Source organism: Salvelinus sp. IW2-2015, unplaced genomic scaffold (genome assembly GCF_002910315.2).
Source record: "Salvelinus sp. IW2-2015 unplaced genomic scaffold, ASM291031v2 Un_scaffold2135, whole genome shotgun sequence".
In the NCBI taxonomy this organism is placed as follows: domain Eukaryota; kingdom Metazoa; phylum Chordata; class Actinopteri; order Salmoniformes; family Salmonidae; genus Salvelinus; species Salvelinus sp. IW2-2015.
This window is the reverse complement of record NW_019943469.1, coordinates 249,149-259,415: the sequence shown is the minus strand read 5'-3', so window position 1 is coordinate 259,415 and position 10,267 is coordinate 249,149. Positions and strand designations below refer to the sequence as shown.

The 10,267-nt window shown below is 44.4% G+C and overlaps 1 pseudogene; it reads left to right on the top strand.

Annotated features, from left to right (window-relative positions):
- The window catches only part of LOC112073059 (1-phosphatidylinositol 4,5-bisphosphate phosphodiesterase beta-1-like), a 39,793-nt pseudogene that overhangs the window by 12,591 nt on the left and 16,935 nt on the right, over nt 1–10,267 (top strand).

Sequence of the window (10,267 nt, the reverse complement as noted above, 5' to 3'; positions counted from 1 at the left end):
TCCTCAACCCCCCCACCCCCCCCCCCCCTGCCGGTTCGGTCACAAGCTGGAGGACTTAATTCTGGTCGGGCCTCCGGCAGTGATGTACTGATTGTCCGTACACGACGGAGGAACAGGGCCTGGTGAACGGAGAGTCAGGGTACTGCCATTCGACCTAAAGGCGGGCAGAGACTGCTCGTACCATACTTGATATCAGGCTGGAGAAACACCTAGCGCGGCTGCTGAGGAGGCCTGGTGGATTAGGGTTGGACCGGCAGCTGTTCCTCATGAAGCTGGAGACGGCTGAGTTACGCAGGTCTCGAGTTTACTCTGCAATGCTGCAGGGCCTGGCAGCTTGCTAAGGACACATGAGAAGGGGGGTGGGAGCCGGGGTGTTGGGAGGAGCCTATCTTTCGCACAACCAGGGACTCCTTTGAGATCAGATTCAGTCGCCACCTGCAGAGGGACTGATGGCAGAGGGTTTACTAAGCTGGGTTGACCTGCGCTGCTGGGAGAGGGGTGGATGGACAAACCCCGGAGTCCTGGCACAGCAACAGGACTAACGTCTCTTCGGCTGCTGGAGAGATTCCTGGAGGAGGCCCAGGGAGGTGGATAGTGGGCTTACAGATGGAGGGGGGCTCTTACAACACTCCCAGTACAAAGAGGTCAGGGACCTCCAGTGAGTGGTCTAACATAGACCCTGGCCATAACGTAGTTGGCACGGTTGACCCTTGGGAGTCAGACAAGGGTTCCTTTCTGTGTTATGAAAGAAACTGTGCATTGTGTGTGTTCTGGGTGGTGCGCCAGGTTAATGCCATTAATGCTCTGTTGGGATATCTTCGTGTGAGAGGTTGGGGGGTGTGTTTTTTTACTGTTGGATGTCTAGGTGTGGAGGTTGGGGGGTCTGTTGGATGTCTGTTGAGAGGTTGGGGGAGGTTTTACTGTTGGGGATGTCTTGTGTGAGAGGTGGGTGGGTTTTACTGTTGGGATGTCTGTGTGAGAGGTTGGGGGGTTACTTTGGATGTCTGTGTGAGAGGTGGGGGAGGTTTTACTGTTGGGATGTCTGTGTGGAGGTTGGGGGTGGTTTTTACTGTTGGATGTCTGTGGAGAGCGTTGGGGGTTACTGTTGGGATGTCTGTGTGAGATGTGGGGGAGGTTTTACCTGTTGGGATGTCTGTGTGAGAGGTTGGGGGTGGTTTTATTGTTGGGATGTCTGTGAGAGGTTGGCGGGAGGGAGTTACTGCTGGGATGTCTGTGTGAGAGGTTGGGATGTCTGTGTGAGAGGTGGGGAGGTTTTACTGGTTGGGATCTTTGTATGTGGAGAGGTTGGGTGTTTTTACTGTTGCATGTCTTGTGCAATCTCTCTCTCTCTCTCTCTCTCTCTGTCTCTCTCTCTGTCTCTCTCTCTCTCTCTCTCTGTCTCTCTCTCAGGGTACTGCTAGTAGTGAGGTGAACGCAACAGAGGAGATGTCTACTCTGGTCAACTACATAGAACCTGTCAAGTTCAAGAGCTTTGAGGTCGCAAACAGTGAGTGTGTGTTGAGTGCGAGGTGTGTGTGGGAGGCCTAACCTCCCTTCTCATGTAGAGCATGACTCACTCGTAGTTCATGACCAGCCAACACACACTGATTTATATAGCTGATGTTTATATATTATTTCTCTCTCTCTCTCTCTCTCTCTCTCTCGCTCTCGCTCTCTTCCCAATCCAATCCAAGGGGCTTTATTAGCATGGGAAACATGTGTTAACATTGCCAAAGCAAGTGAGGTAGATAATATACAAAAGTGAAATAAACAATAAAAATTAACAGTAACAGTAACTTCTCTCTATCTCTCTCTTCTTTCTCTCTCTATCTCTCTCTTTCTCTCTCTCTCTCTTTCTCTCTCTCTCTATCTCTCTCTCTCTTTCTTTCTCTATCTCTCTCTTTCTCTCTCTCTCTCTTTCTCTCTCTCTCTCTCTGTCTCTCTCTGTCTCTCCTCTCTCTCTCTTTCTCTCTCTGTCTCTCTGTCTCTCTCAGAGAGGAATAAGTATTTTGAGATGTCGTCGTTCGTTGAGACTAAGGGTATGGACACCCTGAAGAGTGCCCCCATAGAGTTTGTTGAGTACAATAAGAAGCAGCTGAGTCGTATCTATCCCAAGGGCACCAGGGTAGACAGTTCCAACTACATGCCTCAACTCTTCTGGAACGTCGGCTGTCAGATGGCAGCACTCAACTTCCAGACTCTTGGTGAGCTCCTTCTTTTCATCTCCTTCTCCCTCGTTTCCTCCCCTCGTTTCCCTCCCCTCTCTCCGCCTCCATCTCTCTCGCTCTTTTCATCTCCTTCTCCCTCATTTCCTCCCTTCGTTTCCCTCCCCTCGTTTCCCTCCCCTCTCTCCACCTCCATCTCTCCGCCTTCACTCTCCTTCTCCTCGTTTCCTCCCTCGTTTCCCTCCCTCTCTCTCCCTCCATCTGTCTCTCGCTCTTTTCATCTCCTTCTCCTCGTTTCCTTCCCATTTTCCACCCCCCCCTCGTCCCCCTCCTCTCTCTCCGCTCCTTTCTCGTTCATCCTCTCTCCCTCGTTCCTCCCACGTCTTTTCCCTCTCCCCTCTCTCCACCTCCATCTCTCTCGCTCTTTTCATCTCCTTCTCCCTCGTTTCCTCCCCTCGTTTCCCTCCCCTCGTTTCCCTCCCCTCTCTCCGTCTCCATCTCTCTCCGTCTCCATCTCTCTCGCTCTCTCTCTCTCTCTCCAATCTCTCGCTCTCTCTCTCTCTCCAATTTCAATTCAAGGGGCTTTATTAACATGGGAAACATGTGTTAACATTGCCAAAGCAAGTGAAGTAGATAATATACAAAAGTGAAATAAAAATGAACATTACACTCACAGAAGTTCCAAAAGAATAAAGACATTTCAAATGTCATTTTATGTATATATACAGTGTTGTAATTATGTGCAAATAGTTAAAGTACAAAAGAGAACATAAATATGGGTTGTATTTACAATGGTGTTTGTTCTTCACTGACCTTTTGACCTTTTCTTGTGGCAACAGGTCACAAATCTTGCTGCTGTGATGGCACTGTGGTATTTCACCCAGTAGATATGGGAGTTTATCAAAAATTGAATTATTTTTGAATCGTTTGTGGGTCTGTGCAATCTGTGTCTCTAATATGGTCATACATTTGGCAGGAGGTTAGGAAGTGCAGCTCAGTTTCCACCTCATTTTGTGGGCAGTGTGCACATAGCCTGTCTTCTCTTGAGAGCCAGGTCTGCCTACAGCGGCCTCTCTCAATAGCAAGGCTATGCTCACTGAGTCTGTACATAGTCAAAGTTTTCCTTAAGTTTGGGTCAGTCACAGTGGTCAGGTATTCTGCCACTGTGTACTCTCTGTTTAGGGCCAAATAGCATTCTAGTTTGCTCAGTTTTTTTATTAATTCTTTCCAATGTGTCAAGTAAATATCTTTTTGTTTTCTCATGATTTGGTTGGGTCTAATTGTGTTGCTGTCCTGGGGCTCTGTGGGGTGTGTTTGTGTTTGTGATCAGAGCCCCAGGACCAGCTTGCTTAGGGGGCTCTTCTCCAGGTTTATCTCTCTGTAGGTGATGGCTTTGTTATGGAAGGTTTGGGAATCACTTCCTTTTAGGTGGTTGTAGAATTTAACGGCTCTTTTCTGGATTTTGATAATTGGCGGGTATCGGCCTAATTTTGCTCTGCATGCATTATTTGGTGTTTTACGTTGTGCACTGAGGATATTTTAGCAGAATTCTGCATGCTGAGTCTCAATTTGGTGTTTGTCCCATTTTGTGAATTCTTGGTTGGTGAGCGGACCCCAGAACTCAAAACCATAAAGGGCAATGGGTTCTATAACTGATTCAAGTATTTTAGCCAGATCCTAATTAGTATGTCAAATTGTATGTTCCTTTTGATGGCATAGAAGGCCCTTCTTGCCTTGTCTCTCAGATCGTTGTTCCCAAACTTTTTATAGTCCCGTACCCCTTCAAACAGTCAACCTCCAGCTGTACCCCCTCTAGCACCAGGGTCAGCACACTTTCTAATGTTGTTTTTTGCCATCACTGTAAGCCAGCCACACACACACTATACGATACATTAATTAAACATATGAATGAGTGTGAGTTTTTGTCACAACCCGACTCTTGGGAAGTGACAAAGAGCTCTTAAAGGACCAGGGCACAAATAATAATATAATAGTAGTCAATAATTTTGCTCTTTATTTAACCATCTTACATATAAAACCTTATTTGTTAATCGAAAATTGTGAATAACTCACCACAGGTTAATGAGAAGGGTGTGCTTGAAAGGATGCACATAACTCTGCAATGTTGGGTTGTATTGGAGAGTCTCAGTCTTAAATCATTTTCCACACACTGTGCCTGTATTTAGTTTTCATGCTTGTGAAGGCCGAGAATCCACTCTCACATAGGTACGTGGTTGCAAAGGGCATCAGTGTCTTAACAGCGCGATTTGCCAAGGCAGGATACTCTGAGCGCAGCCCAATCCAGAAATCTGGCAGTGGCATCTGATTAAATTCACTTTACACAGAACCGCTTGTTGCAATTTCGATGAGGCTCTCTTGTTCAGATATCGGTAGTGGACTGGAGACAGGGCATGAAAGGGATAACGAATCCAGTTGTTTGTGTCATCCGTTTTGGGAAAGTACCTGCGTAATTGCGCACCCAATTCACTCAGGCGCTTCGCTATATCACATTTGACATTGTCCGTAAGCTTGAGTTCATTTGCACACAAAAAATCATACAATGATGGAAAGACCTGTGTGTTGTCCTTGTTAATGCAGACAGAAAAGAGCTCCAACTTCTTAATCATAGCCTCAATATTGTCCCGCACATTGAATATAGTTGCAGAGAGTCCCTGTAATCCTAGATTCAGATCATTCAGGCGAGAAAAAACATCACCCAGATAGGCCAGTCGTGTGAGAAACTCGTCATCATGCAAGCGGTCAGACAAGTGAAAATTATGGGCAGTAAAGAAAACTTTAAGCTCGTCTCTCAATTTAAAAAAACATGTCAATACTTTGCCCCTAGATAACCAGTGCACTTCTGTATGTTGTAAAAGCGTTACATGGTCCCTGCCCATATCATTGCATCGTGCAGAAAATACACGAGAGTTCAGGAGCCTTGCTTTAACAAAGTTAACAATTTTCACTGTCGTGTCCAAAATGTCTTTCAAGCTGTCAGGCATTCCTTTGGCAGCAAGAGCCTCTGGGTGGATGCTGCAGTGTACCCAAGTGGCATCGGGAGCAACTGCTGGCACGCGTGTTACCACTCCATTATGTCTCCCTGTCATGGCTTTTGCGCCATCAGTACAGATACCAACACATCTTGACCACCAAAGTCCATTTGCTGTCACAAAGCTGTCTAGTACTTTAAAAATACCCTCTCCTGTTGTCCTGGTTTCCAGTGGTTTGAGAATAGGATGTCTTCCTTAATTGACCCCCCATAAACGTAACGGACATATACCAGGAGCTGTGCCAGGCCTGCCACGTCTGTTGACTCATCCAGCTGTAACGCATATAATTCACTGGCTTGTATGCGAAGCAGTAATTGTTTCAAAACATCTCCTGCCATGTCACTGATGCGTTGTGAAACAGTGTTGTTTGATGAAGGCATTGTCTGTGTAGTTTTTTTGGGCCTTTTCCCCAGCATTGTCCCAGCCATATCCACGGCAGCAGGAAGAATTAAGTCCTCCACAATAGTATGGGGCTTGTCCTAGCCACTCGGTAGCTCACCATATAAGATGCTTCTAGCTTCTTCTTATTAATGGTATCTGTTGCTTTTATACATGTCTTACTACTCTTTATTCAAAAAACTCCAATGGCTTATTTTTCAAATTGTCATGTTTCGTTTCTAAATGTCTGCGCAAGAGTGAAGGTTTCCCGCGAGAGAGTAACGGTTAATCTGATTGGATGTTAATTATTTGACTAGGCTACCTGACATTATGTTGTTTTTTCGCTGAACACTAGATAGCTTAATTTCATTTTTGGCAGTGAAACAAGGCTACTCAGGCGAGAAATAAATCTCACCCAAATGTACAGCTCCGTTGGAAAATATAAATGTACTGTTTGAAAATGTGATTTTTTTTCCGTTTATTTTTAATATAATATATATATATTTTTTAAACAATGTGAATCACATTTTTATTTGGTGTACCCCAGTTTGGGAATACCTGCTCTGTTACCAGGGAAACTAGGGCAACGGTGTCTAGATGGAATTTGTATTCGTGGTCCTGGCAACTGGACCTTTTTTGGAACACCATTATTTTGGTCTTACTGAGATTTACTGTCAGGGTCCAGCTCTGGCAGAATCTGTGCAGAAGATTTAGGTGCTGCTGTAGATTCTAGTAGGGGGAGGCCGGGGGCTGCAGACTGTTGTAGTGCCCTCACCAATTAGTTGATATATATGTTGAAGAGGGTGGAGCTTAAGCTGCCTCCGTCTCACCCCCCAGCCCTGTATAAAGAAAGGTGTGTGTGTTTTTTGCTAATTTTAAATGCACACTTGCTGTTTGTGTACATGGATTTTATGTCATGTTTTTCCCCCAACACCCCTTTCCATCAATTTGTATAGCAGACCCTCTTGCCAAATTGAGTCAAAAGCTTTTTTGAAATCAACAAAGCATGAGAAGACTTTGCCTTTGTTTTGGTTTGTTTGTTTGTTTGTCAATTAGTGTGTGCAGGGTGAATACGTGGTCTGTCGTACGGAAATTTGGTAAAAAGGCCAATTTGATATTTGCTCAGTACATTGTTTTCGCTGAGGAAATGTCCGAGTCTGCTGTTAATGACAATGCAGAGGATTTTCCCAATGTTGCTGTTGACGCATATCCCATGGTAGTTATTGGGGTCAAATTTGTCTCCACTTTTGTGGATTGGGGTGATCTGTCCTTGGTTCCAAATATTTGGTAAGATGCCAGAGCCGAGGATGATGTTAAAGAGTTTAAGTATATCCAATTGGAATTTGTTGTCTGTATATTTTATCATTTCATTTAGGATACCATAAACCCAAAAAGGCCTGTCGTGTTGGAGGGTTTGTATTTTGTCCTGTAGTTCATTGAATGAAATTGTAGAATCCAGTGGGTTCTGGTAGTCTTTAATAGTTGATTCTAAGATTTGTATTTGATCATGTTTATGTTTTTGCATATCTCTCATCGCTCGTTTGCTTTCTTTCTCTCTCATTCTGTTCAGTTCTCTGTCCCCTTGCTTCATTATTTCTATGACTGACAATCTCTCTCCTCCCTCCCCTCTCTCTCCCCCGTCTCCCCCCTCTCCCCCTCCCCCTCTCTCCTCCCTCCAAAACGAGGAGAAGATGGGTACCTGTAAGAGTCAATGTGGAGGCTATTTACAGGGGTTACGGTACAGAGTCAATGTGGAGGCTATATACAGGGGGTACCGGTACAGAGTCAATGTGGAGGCTATATACAGGGTGTTACGGTACGAGTCAATGTGGAGGCTATATACAGGGTGTTACGGTACAGAGTCAATGTGGAGGCTATATACAGGGGGACCGGTAGGAGTCAATGTGGAGGCTATATACAGGGTTACGGTACAGAGTCAAATGTGGAGGCTATATACAGGGTGTTACGGTACAGAGTCAATGTGGAGGCTATATACGAGGCACCGGTACAGAGTCAATGTGGAGGCTATATACAGGGTGTTACGGTACAGGTCAATGTGGAGGCTATATACAGGGTTATACGGTACAGAGTCAATGTGGAGGCTATATACAGGGGCACCGGTACAGAGTCAATGTGGAAGCTAATAGTAGGCAGGGTATATACGGTACAAGGGTGGAGCGCTATATACAGGTGTTACAGGTACACAGAGTCAATGTGGGGCATATACAGGGGTACCGGTACAGAGTCAATGTGGAGGCTATATAACAGGGAGAGGTACAGAGTCAATGGGGTATATGGGGGTACGGTACAGAGTCATGTGGAGGCTATATACAGGGGGTACGGTACAGAGTCAATGTGGAGGCTATATACAGGTGTATCGGTACAAAGAGTCAATGTGGAGGCTATATACAGGGTACCGGTACAGAGTCAATGTGGAGGCTATATACAGGGGGCACCGTAACGAGTCATTGTGGAGGCTATATACAGGGGGTACGGTCCGTCAGTGGTGTGAGAGAGATATACAGGGGGTACGGTAACACAGAGGTCAATTGTGGAGGCTATATATATAGAGGACTGTACGAAGTCAATGTGGAGGCTAATATACAGGGGCACGGTATGAGTCATGTGGGAGCTATTACAGGGGGGTACCAGGTACGAGTCAATGTGAGGCTATATAACGGGTGTTACGGTACAGAGTCATGTGGAGGCTATTACAGTGCACGGTACAGTGTCAATGGGAGAGCTATAATACAGGGTACCGGTGACAGACTCAAATGTGGAGGCTATATATACAGGGTGGTATATGGTACACGAGTCCAATGTGGAGGTCATATCAATGAGATTGGGGGTGTGCTGCAGCCCTCCTCCAATCTATTATTTATGTGGTAATCACTCTAATACTATGAGACCTGTATTTTCTTGGATCTTTTTACCGAGTGTTTTCTTTAAAATGTGTGTGTGTAGTGTTGTGGGTTTAGTGTGTGGGTGTGCTGGTGTGGTGTGTGTGGTGTGTGTGTGGTGTGTGTGTGTGTGTGTGTGTGTGTGTGTGTGGTGTGTGTGTGTGTGTGTGTTGTGTGTGGGTGTGTGTGTGTGTGTGGTGTGTGTGTGTGTGTGTGTGTGTAGGTTTACCACTACGTCAGTATTGAACCTCTGATGCCTGCCCTCCCTCCTAGGTTACAACCGAGGCTCAAGACTACGTTCCTAATGAACCACCAGGGTAGAAACCACGCTACCCATAACCCTTTAGGACTACCTACCCATACACCTCTTAGGACTAAACTACCTATAACCCTTAGGACTAAAACTACCCATAACCGTTTAGGACTAACCTACCATAACCCTCTAGACTAAAACTACCCATAACCCTTTAGGACTAACCTACCCATAACCTTTACGACTAACTACCCATAACCTCTAGGACTAAACTACCATAACCTTTAGGACTAAACTTACCAATAACCCTTTACGACTAACCTACCCATAACCCTCTAGGACTAAACTACCATAACCCTTAGGACTAAACTACCCATAACCTCTAGGACTAAAACTACCCATAACCCTTTGGACTAAACTACCATAACCCTCTAGGACTAAAACTACCCATACCCTCTAGGATAACTACCCATAACCTCTAGGACTAAACTACCCATAACCCTCTAGGACTAAACTACCCATAACCCTCTAGCTAAACTACCCATAACCTCTAGGACTAAACTACCCATAACCCTCTAGACTAAACTTACCCATAACCCTCTAGACTATACTATCCTAACCCCTAGGACTACATTCTTAAAGGACACCAGGTGAAACTACATCTACCCATCGTGTCCGATTATAAAAAAAAAAAAAAAAAAAAAATGCTTTACGGGAAAACACAACATATGATTATGTTAGATCACCGCCAAGTCAAAAACACAGCCATTTTCCCAGCCAAGAATAGGAGTCACAAAAAGCAGAAATAGAGATAAAATTTATCACTAACCTTTGATGATCTTCTCAGATGACATTCATAGGACATCATGTTACACAATACATGTATGTTTTGTTCGATAATGTGCATATTTATATCAAAAATCTCAGTTTACATTGGCGCCATGTTCGAAATGCCTCAAAATATCCGGAGAAATTGCAGGAGCCACTTAATAACAGAAATACTCATCATACACTGGTGATGAAAGATACATGTTTTACATAGAATTAAGATACACTTGTTCTTATTGCAACCACTGTGTCAGATTTCAAAAAAACTTTACAGAAAAAGCAAACCATGCAATAATCTGAGACGGCGAATCAGATAGAAACAACATTTCTCTGCCATGTTGAGTCAACAGAAATACGAAATTACATTATAAATATTCCCATTACCTTGATGATCTTCATCAGAATGCACTCCAGGAATCCTAATTCACAACAAATTGTTGTTTTGTTCGATAATGTCCATTATTTATGTCCTAGTAGCTACTTTTGTTAGCACGTTTAGTACACATATTCAAACGCTCGTGCAGGTCCAGGTGAACTTCGAACAAAAACTTCAAAAAGTTATATTACAGGTTGAATAACTTGTCAACTAAGTATAGAATCAATCTTTAGGATGTTGTTATCATAAATATTCAATAACGTTCCAACCGGAGAATTACTTTTGTGTGTATAGAAAGTAATGGAATCGCAAGTCGA